Source organism: Schistocerca cancellata, chromosome 5 (assembly GCF_023864275.1).
Source record: "Schistocerca cancellata isolate TAMUIC-IGC-003103 chromosome 5, iqSchCanc2.1, whole genome shotgun sequence".
NCBI classification, from domain to species: Eukaryota; Metazoa; Arthropoda; class Insecta; order Orthoptera; family Acrididae; genus Schistocerca; species Schistocerca cancellata.
In genome coordinates this window covers 441,883,404-441,897,658 of record NC_064630.1, presented here as the reverse complement: position 1 = coordinate 441,897,658, position 14,255 = coordinate 441,883,404, and the positions used below count along the sequence as shown (strand labels likewise).

Sequence of the window (14,255 nt, the reverse complement as noted above, 5' to 3'; positions counted from 1 at the left end):
CGTACAGCGTGAAGGTGTGTTTGTCGAAACACCCATTGTATGTATCATCAGGTTACCTTCCATTCGGAAAGTGGATACACTCTGCGACTTACGTGACTTATAGAGTGCAGCAATCAGTCGTCCTTTTTTAGATTTTATTACGCAAATCCAGATTTCGGCTAGTAGCTAGCCATTCTCAATGTAATATTTTTTTCTATTGTCAATGCATGTAAGTCCCTATTGTTCGGGCGTCGGTCACAGTTCTTTGAATCAATACGTAACAAAATTTTAAGAAGGACGACTGATTGCTGCACTCTAATTTATAAGCCATTGATGTAATTTGTAGTTACAACTACGATCGACAGAGGTCATTGCTCCGTATAGTACGTAGTTTGTATGTTAGAAATCAATAAAAAGGAAAAAAAATAGTACGTCTGTGGCGATTGTTATTTCGCACCGTGTCCACAGTGTTTGCTGGTTTTCGCCCACTGCGACCCAGTGTATAACTGTTTCCGTCTTTACGTGTTGTATTGTCGATTCAGATTTTTATTACAGGTACAATAATGACATATACACGCAGGATCATAGAATTCACTGCTCTTAGATACACTCTGCAAAAGACGACTATTTCATGAATAACTCTTCAAAGTTTGTATCATCATCCATCAATGTTCCTCCACTACGTTAGGTACTGCGTGGAACGAACATTGAACAGTGACACACATTTGGTGCATTGTTTGTGCTGTAAAACTGAATGAGAGGCTAAACGAACTTCGTGTATTTAAATCGAGACAATATTTTCAGTTTCAATTTGTAATGGAACGCTGTAGAAAGAAATACCTCTAAGTAGTGTTCATCAGACGAATATGCAGGCTGTAGTGGTGACCCAAATTACATGCCAGATACATACCAAAACAGGGTGATAAAGCGTTATGATAAACTGTACAAGTTTCCTTAAGCCCCTATCATCCAAGTGGTAGTTTTGCGTACAGGTGCCCATCTGCTTAGGAAAACGCAAACCTTTCTTCCAAGAGTACCACGCTGCACGTAGTGTTACATGTGGGAGGTTCCTCTACTTCTGCGTCCTCTAACTCTTGCGTCCAATAATGGCACGTAACTTAACACACATGTACCACCACTGTTTTTGAAAAACATCGTAACGTCTGTTAATGTTCTTATTCTAATGTAGTTGTATAGTTTTTCAAGCTCGAAGTGTCACACGCGTTATCAGAAATTAGTAAGCGATAAGTTCGTTGAAGTAATTAATATATTAACTTTTTTGAATGTTTTGGCCACTGCAACAACTTTCCGTGTTAGCAGGCTAGTTTAAGGAACAGGAAAGAGATCCACAATGATCGTATTTGTGTTCCAGATTAGTGACTATTGGTCTAAATACGGTAAAGATTCCGAGACTATGTTCCCAGAAGAGTCAAGCAACATTTTGAGAAATTAGGCTGGTAATAGAAGACGATGGATCTCATACTGAGGCTTACTAATATCCTTCCCACGCAACATCGTTACTGGAAAGGGAGGGGGAGAGGAGATTACAGCGGCGCTAGAACTCCTGACCACACCCCATATGGTGGTTCGTATAGCACTGATTTAAATGAAGCAAAATAAGTTTCCGCTTACGTGCAGTCGAAAAACATAAAAAGAATTAACTGAAGCGTTCGATATTGGATAGCTAATTCATAACCAACACCACCTTTCAACCTAATCTAGACCTCAGACTGTGCTGCAGATTAGTATGTCGTCACACCGAAGATTTCGCATTCACATCCGTTTTCTTCGGCCAACTCTCAATCATAGTGTTACTTTCGAACCGAAGCTAGATCTCGGGCTGCACTACAGAGCAGTATTACCACAAATACAAATGCAAACTGTCAGTGTCCTCTCTTTGTCTGCGCACATATGACGTTACAAGCCCCATCGTTACGTTACGGGCTGAAGCTGATCCCACGGTATCAGTCAGCCTCTTCACTACTACTGCCACGAAATGTGACTAGACTGTGAACGTGGAGGAAGGAATGTTGCTAAACTGTCACTGTGGGATGTAAGCGCCAGACACATACGAGAGAGGTAGAATATAAGCTCAAATGGTAGGTAGTTTTCAACGAACATTTTATGGAAGAAAAGTTAGTGTATGCCCGCCGCTTTTGGAAGACTTGGTAGAATTTTAGTAATGAAGGTGGCTGCCATAAGGGAACGTTTTGTAACAAACTGTGATCCTCTAAGCTATCTAACCAGACAAACCGAGTGAGGTACCACAGTAATTAACATCGAACTCTTATCCAGAAGCATTGTGGTACACATCCTACCCGGTCATCTTGGTTTAAGTTTTCCGCATGTTACATTATTTCAAGCAGCTGGCAGTATCATGCCTTCAAAAAGGCAGTGGCCTATTTCTTTCCTCAAATTTGCTTTAACCTTAGAACACCAAAGGGTGGAAAAATGTATCATTGTAATTAAACTATTTTACTACTCCATGTTTTATTCAAAGGAAGTCCTAATTTATAATATATCCAGCACGTAATTACAATTTTTACCGAATGCTACGTCATATACAAAATAAGTAAAAAAGTCCAGTTTTACATCCTAGCCCGCCAGTACCTGATTGACGGTAACCGAGAACTGGTACCAACTCCAATTGTAAATCTTACGAGGGTTTAGTAATCTAGGTTTAATGATGGTGTTCCTCATGAGGCAAGTCCCAGCTTGCTTCTTTTATACAAGTACGAGAGTAAGTCGCACGATGGAAAAAAATGGAACTAGATAACATCAGTTATTTTATGGAGTGTGTGAGAGTTAAAAAATGCCGTATCAATCCTATTAAAAACTGACTCCTCCATGTTGTTTAGTGGCCACGAGATTAGCAAATTTTATTTCATCGTTTGGCCGTTATTTTAAATTTTTGGCCGCATGCTGAGGCAATAAAGTCTTGTGCATCATGTAAACATTGCTCTGTGTGGTACTGTGTTTTAAGTACTGTATTTTTACCGCTTAGGTGTAGTGTTTTCTGAGGCGGAGGTTTGAAGACCAGCGCAATATTTGCCTACGCGACCTAGGCAAACCGCATGAAAATCACACTGAAGGCTGGCCCTTTTACCAGAGTGCGCACGCAAAACAATTGTTTTGTTTACGTTTACTCTCAGCTGACAGTGCCTGCAATGAGCGCCGATCGTCGGAGGTTTTTCTGCATTTTGCTTCAGTTCTCTGGAGTTGCAACTTAATTATTAAACAATCATCCGCGAAAAGCCTCATGCAGCTTTCAATACACTAACGCTAACCCTTCCCTCCCAAGTGATCACGACGTCAACGAGACACTGAGCAATATTCTGTTTACTCGCACCTAGCTTCTTGTTTACGTTTGTGTTCAGTACTCGTCACTAGTAAGGGCCTCTGCTGTTAATGGAATATTGTTGATAATTGTTATCAAGGAGTTGATGGCAAAATTCGATCCACAGTACAATAAGCAAGCAAACATTTCTGCCAACATGACTGATCACCGTGGCAGAAAGATGGTAATTGGCGAATAAACATTATGCTGTCAAAAGGCTCCTCCAACCGATTGTGTTTTGTAGTACACTTCGTTAATAAATCAGCACCATCTGGTGGCCATAGAATTTATATTAACTACTTTGAAATGCAAAGTCAGTTTCGAATGTGAAAACATATCTACGGAATTGCTCAAAAAATAGTACTTTAAATTCGTTGTCTGTTAAGTGTTTATTGCACACTCAATGGAGCACACGTGTCCTTTCGGCGCTTCTATAAAGGGAATGCTTTCGTTTCAGCGGCTTTATTACTCAATCATCGCAAAATAGCTGTGTACCTTGACGCACTTCGGGAACTAACGACTGCGTCAAATTACACAACACACACGTCTGGCCTGTTACATGATATTCGATCATTATGTGGGATATAGGCCGTAGAGCTCAATACAGCAACGCGAGTTTAAATGAGTTCTGTCATCACGATTCACGCGCCCGTTTGAAGAGCCACGCTACAGTAGTGCCAACTGTAGCGGACAGCGACGGGAAAACATGGCCTGGTGCGTAGAATGCCTACTCTCGACCCGTCACGTAACACTGGACAGGTATCCGCGCAGTCAAGGTCACGTATCACTTGAAATCGCTCAAATGGTTTATCTGACCAGTCGTCTATTTAAGAGCGTGAGCCACCGACATTGGTGTTTGTATCCTCTGAGCAACGGACGATTCCGTTTACCCTGACAGCAAACAGAGAGAAGTTACTATTCGTACTTAGCTGTTGCGTGTTGTCTGGACGGACATCCAGATGTTAGGCGGGATGACAGTAAAAGCAACAACGGGGTGGAAATGAGTACCTCAGAGTGCGTAGCGCTCGCGTGCCGCTCACCTGCTCGTAGCGAGATTTCTCCGCACGTGACTGCTGGAATACGGCTGCGTTCACACTCCCGACCACGACTGTTGTTGCCACAGGACTGCCGGCTGCGGCCGCGTTAGCGCGAGAGAGCAACAAGGCTGCCAACCACGGCAACAGCGGACCCCAGTGACTGGCCTGGCACGCCAGCCAGCCTGCCTGTCCAACGCGCGGTTAGGCCGCTTTCCAGGGACCTCGAGCGCCATGTTCGAACGAGACGGTCTGCGCGACAGCTTCTCCCCCACAGCTGTATGTGACTCATTAAGGTGCGAAAAGGGTATTAGTGCTGTAGGTAGGTGGTTTTGCCTTGTCTTCTTCTACGTCTACATCTACAAGGTCACTCTGCAATTCACACTTAAGTGCCTGACAGACGGTTCATCGAACTACTTTCGTACTACTTCTCTACCATTCCACTCTCGAATGGCGCGTGGGAAATATGAACACCTAAATCTTTCCGTTAGAGCTCTGATTTCTCTTATTTTATTATGATGATCGTATCTCCCTACGTAGGTGGGTGTCAACAAAATATTTTCGCATTCGGAAGAGAAAGTTGGTGATTGAAACTTCGCAAATACATCTCGCCGCAAAGAAAACCGCCTTTGTTTCAGTCACTGCCACCTCAGCTCGCGTATCATATCAGTCACAATCTCACCCCTATTGCGCGATAACACGAAACGAGCTGCCCTTCTTTGCACTTTTTCGATGTCCTCCGGCAATCGTACTTGGTAAGAATCTCATACCGCGCAGCAATATTCCAGCAGAGGACAGACAAGTGTAATGTAGGCTGTCTCTTTAGTGGGTTTGTCGTATCTTCTAAGTGTTCTGCCAACAAAGCGCAGTCTTTGTTTCGCCTTCCCCACAATATTATCTATGTGGTCTTTCCAAATTAAGTTGCTCGTAATTGTAATTCCTAAGTATTTAGTCGAATTGACAGCCCTTACATTTGTGCGATTTATCGTATACGCAAAATTTATCGGATTTCTTTTAGTATTCACGTGGATGACCTCCCACTTTTCTTTGTTTAGTGCCAATTGCCACTTTTCGCACCATACATAAATTCTTTCTAGATCATTTTGTAATTGAAATTGATCGTCTGATGATATTACTAGACGGTAAATTACAGCGTCATCTACAAACAATCTAAGGGGGCTGCTCAGATTATCACCTAGATCATTTATGTAAATCAGGAACAGCAGATGGCCTATGACACTACCTTGCGGAACGCCAGGCATCACTTCTTTTCTACTCGATGATTTACCGTCTATCACTACGAACTGTGACCTCCCTGAGAGGAAATCACGAATCCAATCACACAACTGAGACGATACTCCATATGCACGAAATTTGATTAATAGTCACTTGTGTGGAACGGTATCAAAAGCCTTCTGGAAATCTAGGAATATGAAATCGATCTGAGATCCCTTATCGACAGCACTCATTACTTCATGGGAATAAAGAGCTAGAACGATATTTTCTGAATCCGTGTTGGTTATGTATCAATAAGTAATTTTCTTCAAGCTGATTCATAATGTTCGAGTACAGTATATGCTCCAAAATCCTACTGCAAATTGAAGTGAGTGATATGGGTCTGTAATTCAATGGGTTACTCCTGTTTCCTTTCTTGAATATTGATTTGACCCGTGCTACTTTCCAGTCTTTAGGCACAGACCTTTCGTCAAGTGAGCAGTTGTATACGATTGCTAAGAAAAGCGCTATTGTGTCTGCATACTCTGAAAGGAACCTGATTGGTATACCATCTGGACCGGAAGACTTGCCTTTCTTAAGTGATTTGATTTGTTTCGCAACACCTAAGATATCTACTTTCTTGTCACTCATGCTAACGGCTGTTCTGGTTTCGAATTCTGTAATATTTACTTCTTCTTTGTGAAGGAATTACGGAAAACTGTATTTAGTAACTCCGCTTTAGTGGCAACCATCATCGGTAACATTTCCATCGCTATCGCGCAGAGCGGTATTGACTGTTTTTTGCCACTGGTGTAGTTTACATACGATCAGAATCTTTTTGGATTTTCTACCATATTTTGAGACAATGTTTCATTGTGGAAACTATTAAAAACATCTCGCATTGACGTCCGCACAAAATTTCGAGCTACCGTGAAACTTATCCAGTCTTGGGGAGTCTCATTAGCGAAGTGAGCGACTGACTTATTTCTGTCAGAGGAAGTTCGTTGCCTACATTTCCTTGATCTTCCAGTGTTTCCCTTACCATTCGGTCAGTATTTGAGTCACAGATGTTTTTGACTAGCTGTAAAAGACGCGCTCCGCTTGAAATTAATTTTCATATGATAAAAGTCGTATAAATATTAATATTTCACGTTTAAAAACACTCTCGACAGTTAACAATACTCTCAACTACTCTTAAATCCACTAAAGTATTCAACAGCATGCTAATTTGAAGTAAAGTACACTATCACTCACTTATTCACTTTTTTATGCAACACCGTGAACATTCCGAAACATTCCAGAACATTCAAAACATTCGTAAATATTCGAGAACGTAAAAGCAAACTCAGGAACTTTTCAGAACATTCTAAAACATTCAGGAACACTCGGAAACATTAAAGAACACTTCTCGATAATATACAACACTATGTAATATTCTAGAACTTTCGAAAATATTCGTTGACGTTCAACAACATAAAACTTGAGATCATTCTAGAAACATTCTCGAACTTTCTGGAAGATTGAGTAACATTTTGTAGCCTTCTAGTACAGCCTCCAAAGTTCTAGAAGATTCTACAGCATTATGGGATATTCTACAACATTCTCGAATATTCTGGCCCATCTCGGCAGCTTTGGCACTCTATTACCAGCTGCTTCAATGATTTTTTCATGAGGAGTCCGTTGGTCCGATGACCTCTTTTGACGCCCATATCTTCCGTAACTCGTACAGTTCTAAACCGAAACCTTACTCATGTGTGGTGTATTGAGGGCTACCACACCACAGTCGGTTGCAGAGTTGTAGCGTTACGTCAGGGTAAACCACGCTTTGTTTATTATATAATACATTGATTTGAGGACTCATGGAGTAAAACCTTGAGAAGATACTCTTTCCTACTACTTTCTGAGCCCGCCCGGCTAGCCGTGCGGTCTGACGCACTGCTTCCGGAGCGGGAAGGCGTGCCGGTCCCGGCACGAATCCGCTCGGCGGATTAGTGTCGTCGAGGTCCGGTGTGCCGGCCAGCCTGTGGATGGTTTTTAAGGCGGTTTTCCATCTGCCTCGGCGAATGCGGGCTGGTTCCCCTTATTGCGCGTCAGTTACATGCACTATGTCGGCGATTGCTGCGCAAACACTGTCTCCACGTACGCGTACACCATAATTACTCTACCACGCAAACATTGGGTTACACTCGTCTGGAATGAGATGTTCCCCGGGGAGGGGGGGGAGGGGGTGGAGTTGGTCCACTGGGGGCCGAACCGCACAATAACCCTGGGTTCGGTGTGGGGCGGCGGTGGGGTGAGTGGACTGCTGTAGCCTGTTGTGGGGTTGTGTACTATTGAGGGCTACGGCGGAGACGAAGTCTCCCCGTCGTTTCTAGGTCCCCAGTTCAATACATGCATACTACTTTCTGACGCAGCCATAGGTTAAGAAGCAATATCGAGTAATGGAAACGACTAGTGTCGAAACCGGTTTATCCAAAAAACACTATTTGCGAGCTTTGCAGTCAAACTTAGTAAGTTCACGGACGCTCTATATGATAATACTTCTATCGGTATTTTTTTTTTCTATTCAGGAGTGGCACCCATCTTTCTTTACTTTTGTTGGTTGCGTCTTTTCTTTTTAAAAAATGTTTAGGTCTCTCTGTACTCCATTTTTAAATCTATACAATCTCGTGCAGCCTTCTACGGAGATTTCATTTCTGACACATGTATCTTACTAATTGTAAGAATTCGTTATCCACATCCCGTGAAATTTCGTTCTTGTTTATTTCTAGTTTTCCTAGATAATGTTCTTCGGATTGCTCTACATGTGGCCCAGTTATTATGCAGCTTGTGATGTACGTCAGGTTCAGTGTATAGTTATCCCGACTCTAATAAAATCTACGGAAAAAGTAAAAAAGACATCAGATAGAAGACTGCGATGATTGAGAGACGTCTATTGTAGACGTTCCTCCGAACCGATATCCGAGCCGGCCGGTGTGCCCGAGCGGTTCTAGGTGCTTCAGTCTGGAACCGCGCTACCGCTACGGTCGCAGGTTCGAATCTTGCCTCGGGCATGGATGTGTGTGGTGTCCTTAGGTTAGTTAGGTTTAAGTAGTTCTAAGTTCTAGGGGAACTCAGATGTTGAGTCACATAGTGCTCAGAGGCATTTGAACAAACCATTTGAACCGAAATCCGATCCCCGATGCAGTCTGATGCTGTGCGTGAATGGAGAACATTTTCCAAAAATAAGAATCGAGGACTTGTAACGTAACTTGCGAGTAAAATTCAATATAATGCAGGAGAAATTGCAGATAGTGTCTGGTTACAAGACTGGTGGTAAACTTCTGGAGTGCATCGCATCGTAACAGCATGAAACGATACTGAATGGGACGACAAAGTAATATAAGCAGTAGGTAAAGCAAATGGAAGACTTAGATTAGTTGGAAGAGTTCTGGAAAAGCGCGGTGCACCTGTAGAGGAACCGCTGTTGCAACCAGTTCTAGAGCACTGCTCCACCTTTTGGAGTTCTTACCATGGGTGCATGACAATAGATGTGGAACAAACACAGAGGCGCCCTGCTGGAACGCGAAAGGTCGGTATAGCCTACACGAAAGTCTAAGAGGCGTGGCTATGAATCTTAAAGGCTGTGTTGTTCTCGCGGAACGCTCTTGCACAAGTTTAGGGAACCGATATTCGACGAAGAGACAATCTACACAGCAGCCGCTACGTATTGAAGGTTATAAGTCTGAGGTACCGCCGTTTCTTCAGGCAACTCTACGTGCCAGAATTCATCTGTAATCGTGGACAACTCCCAGCCACAGGTGAACCATTCTTGGAAGAGTGATATTAGTTACTGCTTTTCCTTCCTGTTTGTCTGCATTACGCCGGCCGTTGTGGCCGAGCGGTTCTAGGCGCTTCAGTCTGGAACCGCGCGACCGCTACGGTCGCAGGTTCGAAACCTGCCTCGGGCATGGATGTGTGTGATGTCCTTAGGTTAGTTAGGTTTAAGTAGTTCTAAGTTCTAGGGGACGGATGACCTCCGATGTTAAGTCCCATAGTGCTCAGAGCCATTTGAACCATTTGTCTGCATCACATATTCCCTACGTAACACATCTGGAATAGGGTTGGCTGGAAATTTATTCGCAACCATACTTTAACAACTCTGATGTTTCGTGGACGAGAACACGACGCTAAGGTGACAGAAGTATGAGATCTCCTAATATCGTGTCCAACCTCCTTTTGTCCATTGTAGTGTAGCAACTCACTGTGGCATGTGCTCAACAAGTCGTTGGAAGTCCCCTACAGAAATACTGAGCCATGCTGCCTCTATAGCCGTCCATAATTGCAAAAGTGTTGCCTGTGCAGGATTTTGTGCACGAAGTGACCTCTCGATTACGTCCCGTAAATGTTTAATGGGATTCAAGTCGGGTGGACCGAGCATCTACCAGAACTGTCCAGGATGTTCCTCAAAGCAATAGCGAACAATTGTGGCTCGGTGACATGGCGCGTTGTCATACATAAAAATTCCATCGTTGTTTGGGAACATGAAGTCCAAGAATAGCTGCAGATTATCTCCAAGTAGCTGAACACAACCATTTCCAATCAATGATTGCTTCAGTTGGATCAGAGGACCTAGTCCATTGCTTGTAACCACATTCCACATCCTTATGGAGCTACTGCCAGCTTGCACAGTGCCTTGTTGATAACTTGGGTCCATCGCTTCAATAGGTGGTGGTGGCGGTAAGTTCCTATGGGACCAAAATGCTGAGGTCAGCGGTCCCTACGCTTACGCATTACTTAATCTAACTTAAGCTGACTTACGCTAAGTACAACACACACACCCAAGCCCGAGGTAGGACTCAATTCTCCGACGGTGGAAGCCGCGCGAACCGTGGCAAGGCGCCCTAGACCACGCGGTGCTTCATGGGGTCTATTCCACATTCGAACCCTACTCTCAGCTCTTACCAACTGATTTCGGTACTCGTCTGACCAGGCCATGGTTTTCCAGTCGTCTAGGGTCCAACCGATATGGTCGCCAGTCCAGGAGAGGAGCTGCAGGCGATGTCGTGATGTTTGCACTCGCGTCGATCGTCTGCTGCCATAGTCCATTAACGCCAAATTTCACCGCACTGTCCTAACGGATACGTTCGTCGTACGTCCCACATTGATTTCTTCGGTTATTCCACGCAGTGTTATTTGTCTGTTAGCTCTCGGTAGTTAAATGAACAGCGTCGGCAATTGCGTAATACGTAGTGAGACGTAATGCCCGAAATTTTGTATTCCTGGCTCACTCTTCACACCGTGGATCTATGAATATTGAATTCCTTAATGATTTCCGCACACCGTGGATCTGTGAATATTGAATTCCTTAATGATTTCCGAAATAAAATGTCCCATGAGTCTAGCTTCAATTATCATAACGCCTTCAAAGTCTGTCAACCCCCGTCGTGCGGCCATAATCACAGCGGAAACCTTTTCACATGAATCAATTAAGTGCAAGAGACACGCCAGCCAATGCACTGCCCTTTTTATACCTTGTGTACGCAACACTACTGCTATGTGCATATGTGCATATCGCTATACCATGACCTTCATCACCTTAGTGTAAATGGCGCAATGATATTCTTCACAACTGTATCGAGGCCCTCTTAATTTTTTGCTCCCATCGGATATGTCGTGGATCATGAGAATAAGAGATTAGGGTGCGTAGGGCGGATCATACGCAGTAATCTTTTCCTCGCCCATTCTATCCTTTTTTTATTTCTATATCAGGTTCTGAAGGATAGTAGGAACCGAAGCTAGTCATGGAACTAGTCAGTACATAGTTTACGGAAAGCATATGAAAAAATTCACGAACAAAAGAAATTGAAGAAGCAATAAACCACAAAAAAATTGAGAAAGAATATGCGAATAAATAACACCTTACCTAGTAAAGTTTCCAACTATTGCAAGGAGCTCTGTACCCGGTGGAAGGACTGTGCCACAACTAAACCTTTCAGCTTAGATCTGAATACTTGTTGTTTATCACACTTTTTTAAAGTTCTGCTGGAAGACGATTGGAGATGATGAATAGTGCGCCCCTTTCTCTACAATGTTTAAGGAAGTGTTTGTTGTTGTTGTAATCTTCAATCCGAGGACTGGTTTGATGCAGTTCTCCACGCTATTCCTGCGCAAGCCTTTTCATCTTCGATTAACTGCTGCAACCTAAATTCATTTGAACCTGCTTACTGTTTTCATACCTTGGTCCTCCTCTATAATTTTTACCGCTCCCCCGCCCACACGTCTTTCCACAACGAAACTGATGACTCCTTGATGGCTTGAAATGTATTCCCATCTTTTAGTCATGTTGTGCCACATATTTTTTCTCCCTAATTCAGTACCTATTGTTTAGTACTCGATCTACCTACCTAAAATTTAGCATTCTTCTGTAGCAGCACATTTCAGAAGGTTCCTTTCTCTTCTTGCCAGAGCTGCTTATCGTGCACGTTTCACTTCCGTACACTTCAGACACATGCGTTCAGCAAAGACTGTGCGTTATTCAAGAGCAAATCGATAAATGAACTAGAATAGAAAGTCGCTAATATTGGAACGAAGTACGTTGCGTCATGCAGACGTAAGTATAACTTCGTAACATTATCATGTGGATTACAGAGAAGCTGGCGGCGTCTGTGTAACTTCTATCCTGTGCTAACAGCAGATAGAGAATCAAAAGAGAGGAACATAGAGAATACTCTTACCTAGGGTTGGGTTGGGTTGGTTTGTTTTGGAGAAAGAGACCAGACAGCGTGGTCATCGGTCTCATCGGATTAGGGAAGGACGGGGAAGGAAGTCGGCCGTGCCCTTTCAAAGGAACCATCCTGGCATTTGCCTGGAGCGATTTAGGGAAATCACGGAAAACCTAAATCAGGATGGCCGGAAATGGGATTGAACCGTCCTCTCGAATGCGAGTCCAGTGTGCTAGCCACTGCGCCACCTCGCTCACTCTTACCTAGGAAGCGAGGTGCACATGATGGGAGTAACAAGAGAGAAGCAAACAGATGGCAAAGGAAGTTTTCTTTAAACATCTAGGTGTATTAAATATTAACTGAAATGGTATGCTGGAGACCGAAATTGGAACGTTGAAACTAGAGAAGAATTTACAAGTGTCTAAAATGTAGTGCAGTAGATTGCTATAAAATATTTAGTGAACAAATTAAGAACGAAATAAAGACGTACAGGAAATAACAGGCTAGGAAAGGAGACAATCAGAAATCTTTAGCAAAGAAGGGACGCATTAGTGGCATCTGCTAAGTCATTCTGGAATAGCTAACTTACTGCTGGAAGGAGTAGTGGCTGAGAACAGTGGTAGGGGCAGACAACGATAACAGTACTGATGGCTTAAAAAACAATATTCGTTATGTAGAATATTCGCTATGTAGAACGTGTCAAAGATTTACAAAGTGTGACATCAGGTCTCGTAATCTAACGGGTAAAGACAGCTGCACGTAATAGATAGAGCTATAATGTGAAAGTCACTCAGGCAAAAATATTAAATGTTCTCATTCACACTTTCTAATTTCACATTTTATTACTGAAAGTGAAAAATCTGTACCTTACTTGATTCTAAAAAATGCCTATCACACGAAGACATCGATTTTGTGTTGGTTGAAGTGTTTGTTGTATGTTCGTAAATGATTACTAAATTACGGACCTCATAAGTTCACCCATTAAGTCGGCAGCATAGGTCGTGTGTTTCCAAAAACAAAACTAGCACATGATCGGATTTCTGTGTTTGTGCATGTTTTTAAGAGCGTGCATTTATTGCAACCTGGTACAAATAGTGGATGAGTAGGGGCGTTGGGGAATTTTAAGCTTTAAATAATTGAAGCTTGCAATAAACATGACGACCTCCGACTACTGCTGTCTTCTTCTGATTCCTGTACGTAAGAAACGGGAACAAGAAGACAGACGCCATGTGGGATGTAAATACGTGACTTCGAGAGATGTAAAACTGCCCACTTGCTTGTTACTTTCAGCACAAAGAAAGTAAGTAGGTAAGTTATGAGTGATTTACTTCTATCTGAATATGTTATTAAACGTGGACTTTATTGTATCAGTGCATGGATTCGCTTTCTAAGTATAAAGGTATACATAAGATTGTGATCATAGTAGTATGTAATGAAAGATGGAAGTAATGGTGCACTGAAAGAGACCAGGCGCGCACGCCTGTGGAAAAAAATTGCAAGAAGCTAAAATGAAGAAGAAAGTAAGGAATGGAAAAAAACCCGCTCAGTTTAAGAACAAGAATGGGAAAGCTATAAATGGGCAGCCAGAAAAGAAAAGACAGAAAACCGGATGGAAACACCAGAGTAATCTCAGGTATCGTATGTTTCCAGCATTGTCCTGAGTTTTTCATTATGTGACGATATGATATATGATCATTTAAATGTGAAATGACTTCCGAATGTTCAAGTTGCTTAACTGTATTTGTTTATATATCCGTATGAAGCTTTTTAGGGGATTAAGCACATCTGAAGAAGGCAAGTACTTGTCGAAACCGAGAATGTGAATATTTTTTTTATATATTGAAGCGACCGTGACGTAATAAAGTATTATACAAACATTTGCAAAGGTCGCATACTACAAATTGGCAACTTGTCAAGCCGACGAACGAGCGGAAATGCTTAGGCGTCAGGACAATCCAGTTGATGACTTTAGCTGCCTAATCTCAA

General features: G+C 42.7%; 1 protein-coding gene across 8 annotated transcripts in view; it reads right to left on the bottom strand.

Annotated features, from left to right (window-relative positions):
• Positions 1 to 14,255, bottom strand: part of LOC126188976 (glucose transporter type 1) — a 1,320,264-nt gene that overhangs the window by 500,964 nt on the left and 805,045 nt on the right. For 6 of the 8 annotated variants that reach the window (XM_049930752.1, XM_049930756.1, XM_049930755.1 and 3 more), the window contains exon 1: positions 4,357 to 4,496. The exons of 1 other annotated variant lie outside the window; for it this stretch is intronic. The gene's annotated coding sequence lies outside the window, so the exon portion shown is untranslated. Of the gene's footprint in view, positions 1 to 4,324; positions 4,497 to 14,255 lie in introns of those variants that run through there. One more of the 8 variants, XM_049930754.1, reaches the window with a different exon arrangement.